The sequence below is a fragment of the Euprymna scolopes genome, chromosome 10, assembly GCF_053919585.1.
Source record: "Euprymna scolopes isolate OS-2025 chromosome 10, ASM5391958v1, whole genome shotgun sequence".
NCBI classification, from domain to species: domain Eukaryota; kingdom Metazoa; phylum Mollusca; class Cephalopoda; order Sepiida; family Sepiolidae; genus Euprymna; species Euprymna scolopes.
In genome coordinates this window covers 93,637,369-93,652,011 of record NC_136491.1, presented here as the reverse complement: position 1 = coordinate 93,652,011, position 14,643 = coordinate 93,637,369, and positions in this window count along the sequence as shown.

Sequence of the window (14,643 nt, the reverse complement as noted above, 5' to 3'; positions counted from 1 at the left end):
CAATTATTCTACCATTTCTGAAGAACTCACAGTGAAACACTGATACTATTAAACCTGGTTGACACCAAGCATAAATCTATATATACTCTATTACCAATATTGTGCATTTTTCCCTTATAAATATATCAAATAATACAAGTATCCGTATATTAATAGGATACCATGTGTGTTATTTATTTTGGGGGTTACGTTTACATCCGAGTGACTGTCGTTGAATTGTTATGGACTTCTATTTCTTATAATAAATAATTTCACCAAGAATTTTTCATAAGTTTTGATTTCAGTTTCCATTATAGCTAAAAGAACTCAAGTTATATATATATATATATATATATATATATATATATATATATATATATATATATATATATATATAGATAGATAGATAGATAGATAGATAGATAGATAGATATCACATAAGTTTTGGTTTTGGTTTCGATTCAAGCTAATACATCCGAGTCATATGGATATACATTTTAATTTTTGAAATCGCAACTTGATAATATAAAAAAATATCAATAAAACATTAACTCTATAATAATATATACGAAATCTGCAAGAATTAAAATATCATATTTAAGCGTACTTTATGACCGGGCTATGCCAGGCGTCCCTGCTAGCTTAGATAAATACTTTTGCAGTTTTATAAAAGAGTAACAATAATATCAGAACGTCTCCATTTACGCTGAACATCTACAGAATGCCAACATCAATATATTACATATGGATGAGTCCCCTGTTGAATTTCCACAGGTCCCGCTAGTATTCATTAATATATGCACATAGCCACATAAACACTTATTCATGAATAAGGAAAATACTTATCTTGCATTATGTCTATTAGAAATTTTACCTACTCATTTCTTTTTTACTCAAGATTTAAGAGATGAGTAATTGTACAAGTAAAACCTATTGTTTCAATAACCTTGCAGTTCAGGGTGCACATGTACTACTCATATATATATGTGTGTGTGTGTGTGTGTGTGTGTGTGTGTGTGTGTGTGTGTGTGTGTGTGTGTGTGTGTGTGTAAGGAAAACTGCAAATCTGACTAAACGACTTGGCTAAAACTAAATCGGTGAACAGCTAAAAAATGCTTCATGTATAAGAACAGAACGGAATAATGCTATAATATATTCTACTAATAAAAGACTAAATCAATGAATAGTCTTGGAAAGTTTTTAACCTTTAGAGACAGAGAGAGCGAGAGAGCGAGAGAGAGAGAGAGAGAGAGAGAGAGAGAGAGAGAGAGGCGGGCATAATAAAATGAAAATAAGATCAAACATTGAAGTATATATATATATATATATATATATATATATATATATATATATATATATATATAATATTTATTAATCTAATTAATCATTTTATCTTCACAATTACGCTTAATTTACATATGCGACTTTTTTTTAACTGAAAACACAAAATTTGATTGTTTGCCTTTTTTCTCTCTCTATGTTGTATATTTATCTAATAAGGGGAACGTCGTGTGATCGTCCAGCCTATTTGTTCATATGCCATTGTGTGTGTGTGTGTGTGTGTGTGCGTGCCGTACATGTATTTTTGAGACATACCTTCATGTGTCATCGATGTTGGTCCACCTGAATTCATCTCGTGTCTTGGGGGGAGACTGGTACCTGTTTTGGGACGAAGATTTATTCACTCCAAATGATGAATTGGTTTTATAGTTTTTCATTCACCTTCCAGATGTCGACCGTAGAAGGATGGAAGTGAATCTCTGGCTTGCATGGTACACGTCAGCGTCCCCTCCCCTCCCAGTTAAGTGGAGGGAATGACTGTTAAGCCGTCCGTCGCCTTCTATGTCTACACTCAATCTCCTCGATTCAGCTACCCTGATCACCTGACTCACACGCATCCGATCAGCTGATCCTCACTTCATGCAAACGTGTCTACAATATAATTTACACACCTCCCTCTCTTTCTCGATCCATTCTCTAACATTCCTTCCCCCATCATTTATCAAAATGTATGGCGAAGACATAAATTTTCTACTACCCACATTTACTAAGGGAGTCCTAAGCTCTCCCCACTGGCAAAGGAACTGTCATGCCATTATCCAATAAATCATAACATCTTATAAACAAAATAACATCCACAAATAATACCATGTGGCTCGAATCCTTGCGCCCTCGAAGGTCAACCTCCCTGTGACTCCATGGCCCCCATCTCGCATCTTAGGATCATGCAGAGATCACAATATCTCTCGTCACGCTATAACGCGTTTCCATAAGTACATGACTCCTACGAGATAAAAGATTTTTCTTATAACATTACAAGAGCATTTTCCTATGTCTCCAGCCGAATTACGCATTCGGAGAAAAATCCCACGTAAAAAAACGAAACAAAAAAAAAATTTTCCACAACGATTTCGAAAATTAGAATAAATACCGACTGAACTTTTGACTCTTCTAAAACTTAAGAACTAGTTGACCCCTTATTCATAACCCGTAGTGTCTTTTTTTTCTATTTCTTACACTGCTTGAATCTTATTTCTTTCTCTTTTTTCCCTATTTTATTATCATTATTATTATTGATGTTATGATTAGTATTATTATTATTATTATTATTATTATTATTATTATTATTAATTAATTAATTAATTAATTAATTAATTAACAACATGTTCTTACGTTTAAATTAATCATTATTTCAATAAACCCCATAAGGCAAAGATTCACTTCTCCATTCTGCAAAAAAAATACATGTCAAAGAACAAGAAAAATATAAGCATTCACAAACTCTCATCTCACCAAGAATAAAATTCCAAATAACAAAACACAGTTTCGTGGAAACCCAATTTTGTCCACGTCATCAAATTCTGAGGTCGGTTGCATCACCTTTCACAGAATATCATCAAAAATAAATAAAATAAATAAAAAATCACAGTCGTTTATAAAAAATACATAGACATTTACAATTAAAATACATAGTCGTTTCCAAAATAAATAAATAAATAAATAAAACGACTTACTTATAAACTTCCAGACAATCCTTCATCAAACAAAAGTTCAACAACAGATGGATTGGACTAAAATTGCCCACGTTATCCAACTCTGGGTTTTTTTAAAGAAAAAAAATCACATTTTACTTATCCGAGTGATTATTTTATGGCCTCTTGCCATTTCCTCTTCTTCCCTTTATGCTATGTCAGGAGCATTCCATTTGCTCCCTGACGCTGGACAGGAATATATTTCTCTCTGCTATATTAGAAAAAACTTTTTTTCCAGGTCGGTACTGGCGACTGCCTTTCAAGGCATAGAGCTTAGCGAAAAATATCGGGACTTCTAAACATGAATTTTTCCATGTTGATCCTACTCGAAATCAACGAAAATCCCATCACCCAATAAACAATACTCGTGTTTTTTTTCTTTATCTAAAAAACATAGATTTAAAATTACATTATACCAATTAAAAGCATTTACATCAATAAACAACATTTTTTTCCACACCAGAAAAAAAATTCCTAAGAAACAAACCGTACAATTAGAGAAAAAAAATATCACATTGGCAGAACCTGTCCATTGTTTTTCAGTAAAAGTACACATTGTTTTTCACTAAAAGTACACTGGGTTTTACTGTTTACAATTTGTAACACTTTAAATGTGTGTGATTGTGTAACATTCGAATTCCATAATAAACTTTTTGATTGACGTGTTTCACTTTTATTCTCAACCACACTGTAACTATGTTCATTTTTCTATTTCTTTTTTTCCTTTCTTTCTGTTTTACACATTGGCTGTATTAATATTTTTTCTTTCTTTTGTGTTTTCAATTTTCATATTCAAAATCAACAATTCGTTATCTATATGTCGATCGAGCTGTTTTTTCTTATTTCTTCTATTTATTTTTTCTACACAGAACGTTCTTTTTTCTTTTCTTTTCTTTTTTTTTCTTAATTTAGCCTATAAATCTATCTATATATCATTTTAATGTGTCTATTTTTCTTCAGATTCATTCCATTCTTTCTTTTTTTTCCGTTGTGTAGTGTACAATATTTTTTTCCCGTTGTGTCTTTATTTTTTTTTCACTATGGTAACCTCTGGGGTCGATGTTTTTTCCACACCCACCCTTATATGGGTGGACTGGTACACGAGCACCAAAATTGTATTTGCTGTATATTTATCTAATAAGGGGGAACGTCGTGTGATCGTCTAGTGGCCCAGTCTATTTGTTCATATGCCGTTGTGTGTGTGTGTGTGTGTGTGTGTGTGTGTGTGTGTGTGTGTGTGTGTGTGTGTGTGTGTGTGTGTGTGTGTGGTACATGTATTTTTGAGACATACCTTCATGCGTCATCGATGTTGGTCCACCTGAATTCATCTCGTGTCTTGGAGGGAGACTGGTACCTGTTTTAGGACGAAGATTTATTCACTCCAAATGATGAATTGGTTTTATAGTTTTTCATTCACCTTCCAGATGTCGACCGCAGAAGGATGGAAGTGAATCTCTGGCTTGCATGGTACACGTCAGCATCCCCTCCCCCCTCAGTGAAGTGGAGGGAATGACTGCTAAGGCGTCCGTCGCCTTCTATGTCTAAAACCAATCTCCTCGATTCAGCTAACCTGATCACGTGACTCACACGCATCCGATCAGCTGATCCTCACTTCTTGTAAACGTGTCTACAATATAATTTACACACCTCCCTCTCTTTTTCAATCCATTCTCTTACATCTATACATGTGTGCATATTTTTAGTTACCACCCCTTACTGCCGCTTTTCGTGTTACTACCCCCCCCCCCCGATATAAAAGCACTGCCTCCAATGCAACTGTTTGTTCACTTTGCATTGTTTTAGTTTTTCAATGTCACTGATGAATTTGCGCTGACTCTTTCCAACCTCTTACAATTGATTCAGCACAATGAAACCGCTTGTATGACCTTGAAATATGTATATATAGTGTTGTAATAAATATTGTATCTTCAGCTCTCACATCCACGATTGAGCACTTTATTGGATTTATTTCATCACCTCCTGATACGCTATATATATATATATATATATATATATATATATATATATATACACTGGTAAACCTGAAATCGGTGTGCGTTCGTAACAGTCCCTCATGAATGATCAAGCAGCGGTGTAAATGGGGAGCGGGGAAAGGAGTAATTTAATAGAGAGAAAAGATTTTACAACTTCCATCGATTCTAACCGATTTTGGCAGTGAACTCTCAACAGAAAAAAAATAGGAATGTACGATTATCGAGGAAGTGTAGAGGTAATAGGCCTATAGCACACCTTAGATAATGTTTTTCTTTTTTTTATTACATTTTCACCCCAAACAAGGCACATTGCCACTTTGATGTAGGGGCTACTATTAGGGACACAGGCTACAGGGGTACTAGGTGGGGAGTTGGGTAGCAAGATGTCGGTTCAAGTTACACTTGAACTTCTGCATGTCAGTACAGTGGGGGAAGCAGGGACCTGGCAGGGAGTCCCAAAGTCTAGCGGTTCTGGGGAAGAAACTACTGGAGTAGAAGGCTCTCTTACATCTAGGGATCTCTACTGTGAAGGGGTGGGATTGTACTGCTTGTCAGGTTTGTCGGGGGTATTTACGTAGAGGGGGTACAAGTGCTTGCAGCTCGTTGGAACATACACCGTTAAAGTACTTGTAGAACAGGCAGAGGGATGCTACATTGCGTCGATGGGACAGAGGCTAAAGCTTGGATGATAGTTCAGGACGCTGCAGTTTGTGCATATTACATTTGCATGAAATGTCTTGCTTGCTTTTTAATCCTATATATATATATATATATATATATATATATATATATATATATATATATATATATATACGTTCATTTTTTTCCTTTGTTAAAACAATGCTTTTTTACCCTAATTCATATGAAATGTTTGTGTAGATTTTGGCTGTATTCTAAGACGCCCTCAAATGGCCTCTACCAAAGCCAGCGACTACACCACAGTACTAGGTAAAATTATTCTTGTTTTTAGATGTACAATCTTACTATTTTAGAAGGCACTTTTCTGCAGGTTGAAGGTTAAATACTCAGTGCAGGCCATAATCAGAATAAAATTATGAATTATTTAAGATTTAAGAGTTATGGCTGACGGAATGAGAGCATAAAGTGTTCTGTTTGAAATTTCATGCAGATTCCCGAGTTCAACAGGAGGATTCTCGAGTTTGACAGAACGATTCCCGAGTTTGACAGAAATATTCCCTAATTCTATAAGAGACACCCAAAGAAGGTTGGAGGTTACATCTGTTGAAACGTTATGAAAATAACAGTCAAGATGAGAGTCAAGATGAGAACAGTATTCAGATTAACATAAAATAATTCATCTGACAAATTCATCGGCTAATTCTAGCCCAAAAAAGTTGAAAATTCATGAGAAATTTAGAAAGGGTAAAAGAAATAATTTGCACACGCAAGTTGTCTGCAATATTTAATGAAATATATATTAAAATTATGAAAGAATATTCGGTAGTAGACACTCACTAATAAAAAAACTGAAAATGAGCTGAGAGAGAGAGGGAGAGAGAGAGAGAGAGAGAGAGAGAGTATTTTAAGTATCTTTGCATGATAAAGGTTTCACGCCACAAGGGAAATCATCAAATTAGTTCTAGATTTAGAGGAAGAGCTATTAAAATCGGATACAGAAAAAAAAAAGTCCTATCCAAACAAAAAGAAAAGAAAAGAAAAAAAATGATAGGATGTTAGGAGTGTACAAGACAGCATTGCGAAGGGATACAGTTTCCATCTAATTTTTTAAAATCTTAATTCACACTGGAAATTTATTGCCAAAAAAGATTTTTAAAAAGTAAATTTACCACAAATTTTGATTCTAATTGAGTAACATTTTTGTTGGAACAAATTACTCCATCAACTTAAAAAAATATGTAGACAATTTGAAGAGTAAACAGAATGCATTTAGAAATAATAGTAAAAGGATGAAATTGACATTTTTAGAATCTCTGAAGAAATTCTCCACTCTATAATAAAGACCAATGTGCATTTGTATTATTTGAATTATTCGGACTACTGTTCTTATTTTGAATGTTATTCTTACAACGGTTCTACTGATATAATCTCTGACCTCAACGAAACATTGTGAGAATAGCATCTAGTAGTCTGGGACGGAAGGGGGGGTAATGGTGGCTAAGTGTTTAACGATACGGACTGAAAACCTGTGTATGCCATGTTGGAATTCAGTTAATTCCACATGAACACTTTCATCATTTGGTCTAGTGTTTAACGGCACAAACTGACGACCTGAGTGTCCCATGTTCGAATCCAGCTCATTCCACAAAATATTACTTTTACTTTAGGATTTGGCAACCTTCACGCGGTTCCTCCCGTAATTCCTGATGTCTTTCTGGAAAAAATACTGACTAGAAAAATATCAGGAAAACCAGTGCCAATAATAGAATCCTCGGATCCATCCGATATGACGATGATCAAACTCACATTTGACTTTGTGTCTAACTTCCAAGAAAGAAGGTAAATAAAATAACACCCAATAGTCCAAATAAAACAAATTATCAATCTTTATCTAAAAAAAAGACATTCCAAAACACAATGTGTATTTATTTATATACTTATATATGAAGAAATAAATATATGTACTTCCATCTCATCATATAAAAGTTAGTAAGTAAAATACATGCTTTTTTTCTAGCCCTCGAAAAAAAGCCATTACAAGTGGTGAGGGGAAACTAGAAAACGAATAACAAGTCAGACAACCACCTCAAACTTATCTTGCTACCTGAAATTAAATACAGATACATACACGCCCTCAGCCACACCAAAAATGTAACTTAACAGAAAGATATGGTAATAAAAAATAAAACGCATATTTGCTCTACAACAGTATTGAGCACTTTCTTCAGTTTTTATTAATTACCATCTCCACTAAATATAAATATATATATATATTTATATATATATATAGTAAATTATAAAATATATATGTCAATTAAGCTACACAGAATATTCCGCGTTCCATAATAAGCCTGATGAATCCTAGCTTGGACTAAACGCGGAATATTCTGTGTAGCTTAATTGCCATATATATATTTTATAACTTACTACCTAACTCTACCCACATATTGAGCACTGTTGAAGTAAATATTTAAAGTTTATGCATAAATTTATACTTTCGTATTTTAATTTATGTGATTAAATTAAGTAATCACACACACACACACACACACACACACACACACACACACACACACATATATATATATATATATATATATATATATATATATATATATATATATATATGATAGAGAATCGGCTCTGTAATAATAAATGTGAAATCTGCATGAATTAAAATATATTTAAGCGTATTTTACGACCGGGCAAGACTGCCCCCCCTCCTCTGCTAGTCTTAGATTAAATGAGAAGATAACTGTCTTTACCCTTTTTGATGACCAGTGGTTCTTTTTGGATAGGTATTGTTTATTTAAGTGCTGTGGGATTGGATAAGGATCAACAACTGTTTTACGCTTCAAATACTTTTATTGTCATCAAAATCGGTGAAATCGCCCATTTTTTAATCAAGTCCACTGATTGTATGTTCTAGCTAGGGACGCTACCCCCCTCCCCTCGCAGTATACCGGGAAGAAGCTTCAGATGCTTCCCCCTCCCCCCCACACACAGTGACTTAGTCCACAATACATTGTAAAGAACCCTACTGTTGATTCCATAAAATTATCTGTAAATAATGGCTTCACTTAAAGTTTAAAATACAAAAGTCAAGTATTATGGTTCATTTGGGCTCTAAACAGAAACATTCATTTGGAACGCGCCCCTGTCTTTTCAAAGAACCATCTGCTGATTTTTATGAAATTATTTTACATAATCACTTGATTTAAAGTTAAACGTACAAAAGTCAAGTATTGTGGTTCACTTGTGCTCTAAAAATTAACATTCATTTCGAACGTGCTCCTGTCTTATAGAAGAATCTACAGTTGATTTCAAAGACTGGGCCGTTCTGCTCGTGTAGTGATAAAACTTTTCAGATGCACTTCTGATATTAGGTTGCATGGAAGTGTTAACTTTGGTCAAAATCTGAATTTGTTCTTTAATAAGATTTTTTTCGATTATCGATTTTTAATACTTATCCGATGCATTCCAATACAAAACCTACATAAGAACACTCTCAGACACGTCAAGTGCCTTCATGTGAAATCTAAATCAGCCGTTTCCAAGCTCATAGGGAACAAAATCTCATACACACGTACACGCACATACACAAAAAGTTCCTTATATATATATATATATATATATATATATATATATATATATATATATATATATATATATATTATCATTATTATTAATTATTTGCTCTTATATATATATATATATACATATATATATATATATATATATATATATATATATATATATATATATATATATATATATATATATATATATATAGGCATGTATAATAAAATGAAAATAAAATAATATATTGAAATAATAGCAGAGTCACTAGGTAACAGATGCTACCTAAAACATAAACAGAGTTTTATAAAAGAGAAATAGAAAAAACGAAATTTGATAACAAAACATTTCTTACAAGTAAAATAAAATAAAAATTGTTACTTTTCAGTAACGAAATTGTTCATTGTTCAAAATGTGGTTAGGTAAAGAGCTTGAATTAATACAAGTTATGTCAAAATATTAATTGTGTGAATCTGTGCATATTCGAGTGTTTGGCAGCGTGGCATTGCGTGCGTGTGCGTTATTGTAGTTCGTGTGTATATGTGTGCAAGCTGATAAAGGCTGGATACATGAGTCGTGCTGTTCTTCAGTCTTGTCACCCGGGATGAGGAAACAAAGGGCGAGGTGGAGTGTTGAGTAGATCTTCATGTTCCTTGTACTAGTGTGGCTTGTAAAATTTGAATAGTTTTGGCTGTTTGTTTCCTCATTTTAAAGAAGTTTCCATCCTTGCACTGGCTTATCATTTTCACGTATAGGTGTTATTTTCTGGAGCTTGGGAAAATTTCAATTGCCTGAGATTACTTTGCTTTAATACCTTCGTGTTAAATTTTGTTAACTTTAGGAAGTGAAGAGGAAAGCAACTCAAATGGTGCTTATTCAGAATACTACTTATCACGATAATCAAAAATGAAGAAAGACTGTTATATTCTACCCAATTGTAACGGAATGAAGAGTGTATATGCCAAAAGATCACAAAAATTGATCAAGTAGTTTTTTTTTTTTTGTTTTTGTTTTGCAAAATACAAATTTGCTGTTTTTTTACCGATAAGTGACAGACAAGGCCATGTTTCTGTAGAGAACATGATAAGGGGAGGTAATCAGTGATTATTTTCACAGTTCGACGTGCATTACGGTTGTCTGCCTTTGTCTACCAATTCGTTGATTTCATTTTTTTCATCCTCATCGAAAAAGGAAAATTTTTATTTTCTTGAATAAAAAAAAAATACTTGATCAAATTACGTGATTTTTTAAATATTTCATCCTCGTCCCGTGACTGGTACGTACATTATACAGACATTTCTGTATTTTCTTTAATTTTAAATGCCGCCATATGTGCCTATCTGATTAAACCCCACTCAAACAAAGCAAGCGGAGAAGAAAAGCAATCACAGGCCTTTGCTTTTTAGCATTCGTAGGAAATACTTGATTCGTGATGCCACAAGTCATTGCAGACAATTCTAGTATGAATTTTGGAAGCCTTAAACCAATGTTTTCCAAAGCGGGTGGTAACGACCCCCACCCCACCCCACCTCGAAGAGGCGGTGCTTTGATATCGGGGGGGGGGGCAGTAACACGAAAAGCGGCAGTAAAAGAGGATGGTAACTAAAAATATATACACATATATATAACACTAGGTATTCCCCAAACAATGTGAAAAACGGAGTGCATGTTCCCGTGACGTCAGACTTGTGTTAACTATACGAACTATGGAAAAGCAGAAGCAACTTAATGATTTTTGAAAACCTTTATTTATCTTCTTCAAACTGCAATTAATAATTAATCTTTGTTATAATTTTGTTAGGTTTTAAGATTTACACAGTTTAATGATTAATAATATGATAAACATTTGTATATTGAATATGAAATACAGCTTTACTGAATGTTCTTTTGGTTACCTACGGTCTTCCATATTTTGTTCAGTAAAAAGAGACGAACAAAATATGAGGTGGGGGGGCTACAAAATGCTTAATATACAATATAATAATATTTTCAAATCTGTTTTAATCTGGCAATAAAATAGCTGACAAGAGCCATGTTTACGTAAAAACTTAATATTTAAAAAAAAAATTTAAACACAGTTAATTAAAAATCTATGTTGTAATGGAACATTTTGAAATAATGGAATTTTAATCGTTTTAATCTTTTAAAAATTAATTAATTAATGTTTACGAAGTTTCTTTTTCTTGGCAATTCAACTGATTATAGTATATATTAATTCGGAAAAACGCTATTTAAAAAAAAACATAATATTAAATTTATATCATCTTTTTTTTAATTGCAACTTCAAGGTAAATTTTTGTTCAATACGTGTATTTAAACTTTTAAAAAATAAATATTTTTTACTTATTTGAACTTATTGTTTCATAATAAATAGAAATTTTGATAGATTTAAACATATTTTGGTCGAATTTCGAAGAAAATAAATGGGAGGGGGGCACGCACTAAAAAATATTTCCCCTCATATATTTTACGGAAACTGCATTTTTTATGTAATTTCATTCTAAAATGGATAAGTATCGAAAATTTCACGAAAATCTGACCAGTAGTTGATTTTTTGTTAGATTTATTAAACACGGGTATGTTTTCACGTTCGGAATGTCTACTACATGGGGACGTTATTTTAAAGCACCAATTATGTAAACACGATTTTCATCTCGCAATTTCATTATTTTCGTTTGATGAAAATTTTTTTTTTAATTATTACTGGTTTATTTTGCCCTTCTTCTTTTAAATGATATAAAAGTTATACTGATAATATTAATTTATAATAAAGTTACATCGTGTTGCATATAGGGTGGGGTAATTCTGTGGTGAATTTTTGGCAGTCCCTATATAACACACATATATAGAGAGAAAATAAGCAAACAATCAAATTTTGTGTTTTCAATTAAAAAAAAAGTCGCATATGTAAATTAAGGGTAATTATGAAGACAAAAATGATTAATTAGATTAATTATTATTTTTGAAAAGCAAATGTTGTGTTTAATATTATTTTCAATTCGAAAAGAATTGTTTGATGTGATTATTAAGTCTGTAGATCAAAATTAGTTGAGTATATAGGTTGTCAAGAGCAAATAAAATGTTTACAAGCCGACGAAGCCTAGCTTGTGCACTATATCATTGTTTTCAAATACATATTTTGTTTATAACATTGTTGTTTTCACTTCGAAAAAAACAAAAAACAAAACAAAAAAACAAAAAAAAAAACTCACAAATGTATATGGTGTAGGGGGCGCTAGCAGTCTATTCTAGAAGCCAATGGTGCGCCATTTTGAAAAAGTTTGAGAAACTCTGTTTTAAACCTACTCTTGTTTTTAGACGTGCAATCTTACTGCTCATCACTGTAGCAAATAAAGTACAAAGTAAAATTTATCAAAGGCGAAGAGGCGATGCCATGCGTGTGTCCAAGCAACATGTATGCTATTATGCCACAGTTTCTTTTTGTTTGAAGTTGTCTTTTTTTATGTTTACAATTGTTCTTTGCAAGAGTTGTGGTTGTCATATGTTTCAAAGAGCTGCATAAATGTTGAACAGCAATTATGGTGCGTTATTGGTCTGACAAGCAAGCAAGGCAGACACTCCAATAAGTTGTGCTGAATGTACATTTTTTTTTTTTTTTTTTTTTTTGTAATTTTAAATGTTTTGTATAAAAACCAAAAAAACTATAAACAAATTCTTTAATTTATTTATTTATTTTGTGATGACGGGCAGCCAAAAAGTCTTAATTGTAATTCCTTCTGTGCTAATACAAATAAATATACGTCTTTATGAGTAATAAATCGGTTTATAATGTTTGTTAAAAAAAAAAACAAAAAAAAAAAACTGCCACTATCTTTATATCAATTCTTTGGTACAGATTACCATTTTAAAGTTATGTCTGCTCGTCCGCTTCTTATGCTTACGTTTGAAATAGTATTTTCGTTTGTCTGTCTGCAATGTTTCATTTTGAAATAGTATATTATTTAGTCTGTTATGCGTTAGTTTGAAAAGACATTTTCACTGGTTTATTATACTTAAGTTTGAAATGACATTTTCATTGATAATTCATACATCAGTTTGAAATAAAATTTTCAGTGCTCTTTCACAGGTAAGTTTGAAATAATATTTTCAGCGCTCTTTCACAGGTAAGTTTGACATAGCATTTTCAGTGCTCTTTCATGTTCAAGTTTGAAATAGCTATTCCAGTGGTCTGTCATGTTTATGAAATAGCATTTTTAGTTTGAAATAGAATTTTTATTTGTCTGTAATACTTAATTTTGAAATAGTATTTTCAATGGTCTGTCATGCATAAGCTTGTAATAGCATCTCAGTGGTCCATAATGCTTGGTTGAAATAGTATTTTCATTTGTCTCTCATTCTTAAGTTGTTAAATAGAATTTTAATTGGTCTGTCATGCTTAAATTTGAAATAGCATTTTCAGTAGTCTGTCATGTTTGTTTGAAACAGAATTGTTATTGTTCTTTTATGCTTAAGTTTGAAATAGCATTTTCGTTTGTCTCTCACACTTAAGTTTAAAATAGTATTTACTAGTGATGGGATGATTCCAACATTTTTCTCGATTCTGATACAATGACCAATTCATGCCAAATTCCCGGTTCCAATACAATTACCAATTCCGATTCCGATTCTTTATAAATCTCTAAAAATTCAACTATAAAATTGCTATTTTCCCCGATTTTCGTAAAAACACATGCTAAATATGCAGATATTTTCCCAAACGTCAAAATACACTTGCGGAGAGTGATCTATCGATTTTAGCTTTACTGGTATTTTAAAATCAATAAATATTTATTATTTTATCATTATTAATAGCAATGGAAGATTTTGGTTTAAACAAAATCAAATAGAAAAGACAATTAAAAGAATCGTTTTGGCATCGGAAAATAGGCATCAATTTTTCTGATTCTGATACCCCCAAATCTTCTGATTTTTCCAATTTGCGATTCCGATTAATCGTCCCAACACTAGTATTTACAATGCTCTGTTATGTGTAGGTCTAAAATAGCATTTTCATTGATTTCTCATGCTATAGTTTGAAATAGCATTTTCATTGGTCTCTTATGCTTAAGTATGAAATAGCATTTCCAATGGTCTACCAAGTTTGAGCTTGGAATAGCATTTTCGTTGTTGGTAAAAGCACAGATTAAATGAACGTATCTTAAGAATAGCTGTTCTATTTAGATTATTACTGATATCAAAGTGTAGTATCGGTTCTGATACTACACTTCGGCTATTTTGTCCCTGGTCAGTGAAGAAGAGGTCCTTTTAAGCGGGGAGGGGGATTTTTTTTTTTTTACTTTTGTCCCAATCCAAAATGACCTCATTTTCTTTCGGTGGGAGGTGGGAGGCGAATTTTCCCCCCACATTAAAAAAACAACCTTGCATCTAACTTTGCCATCATGAGAAGGAAAGTAAATAAG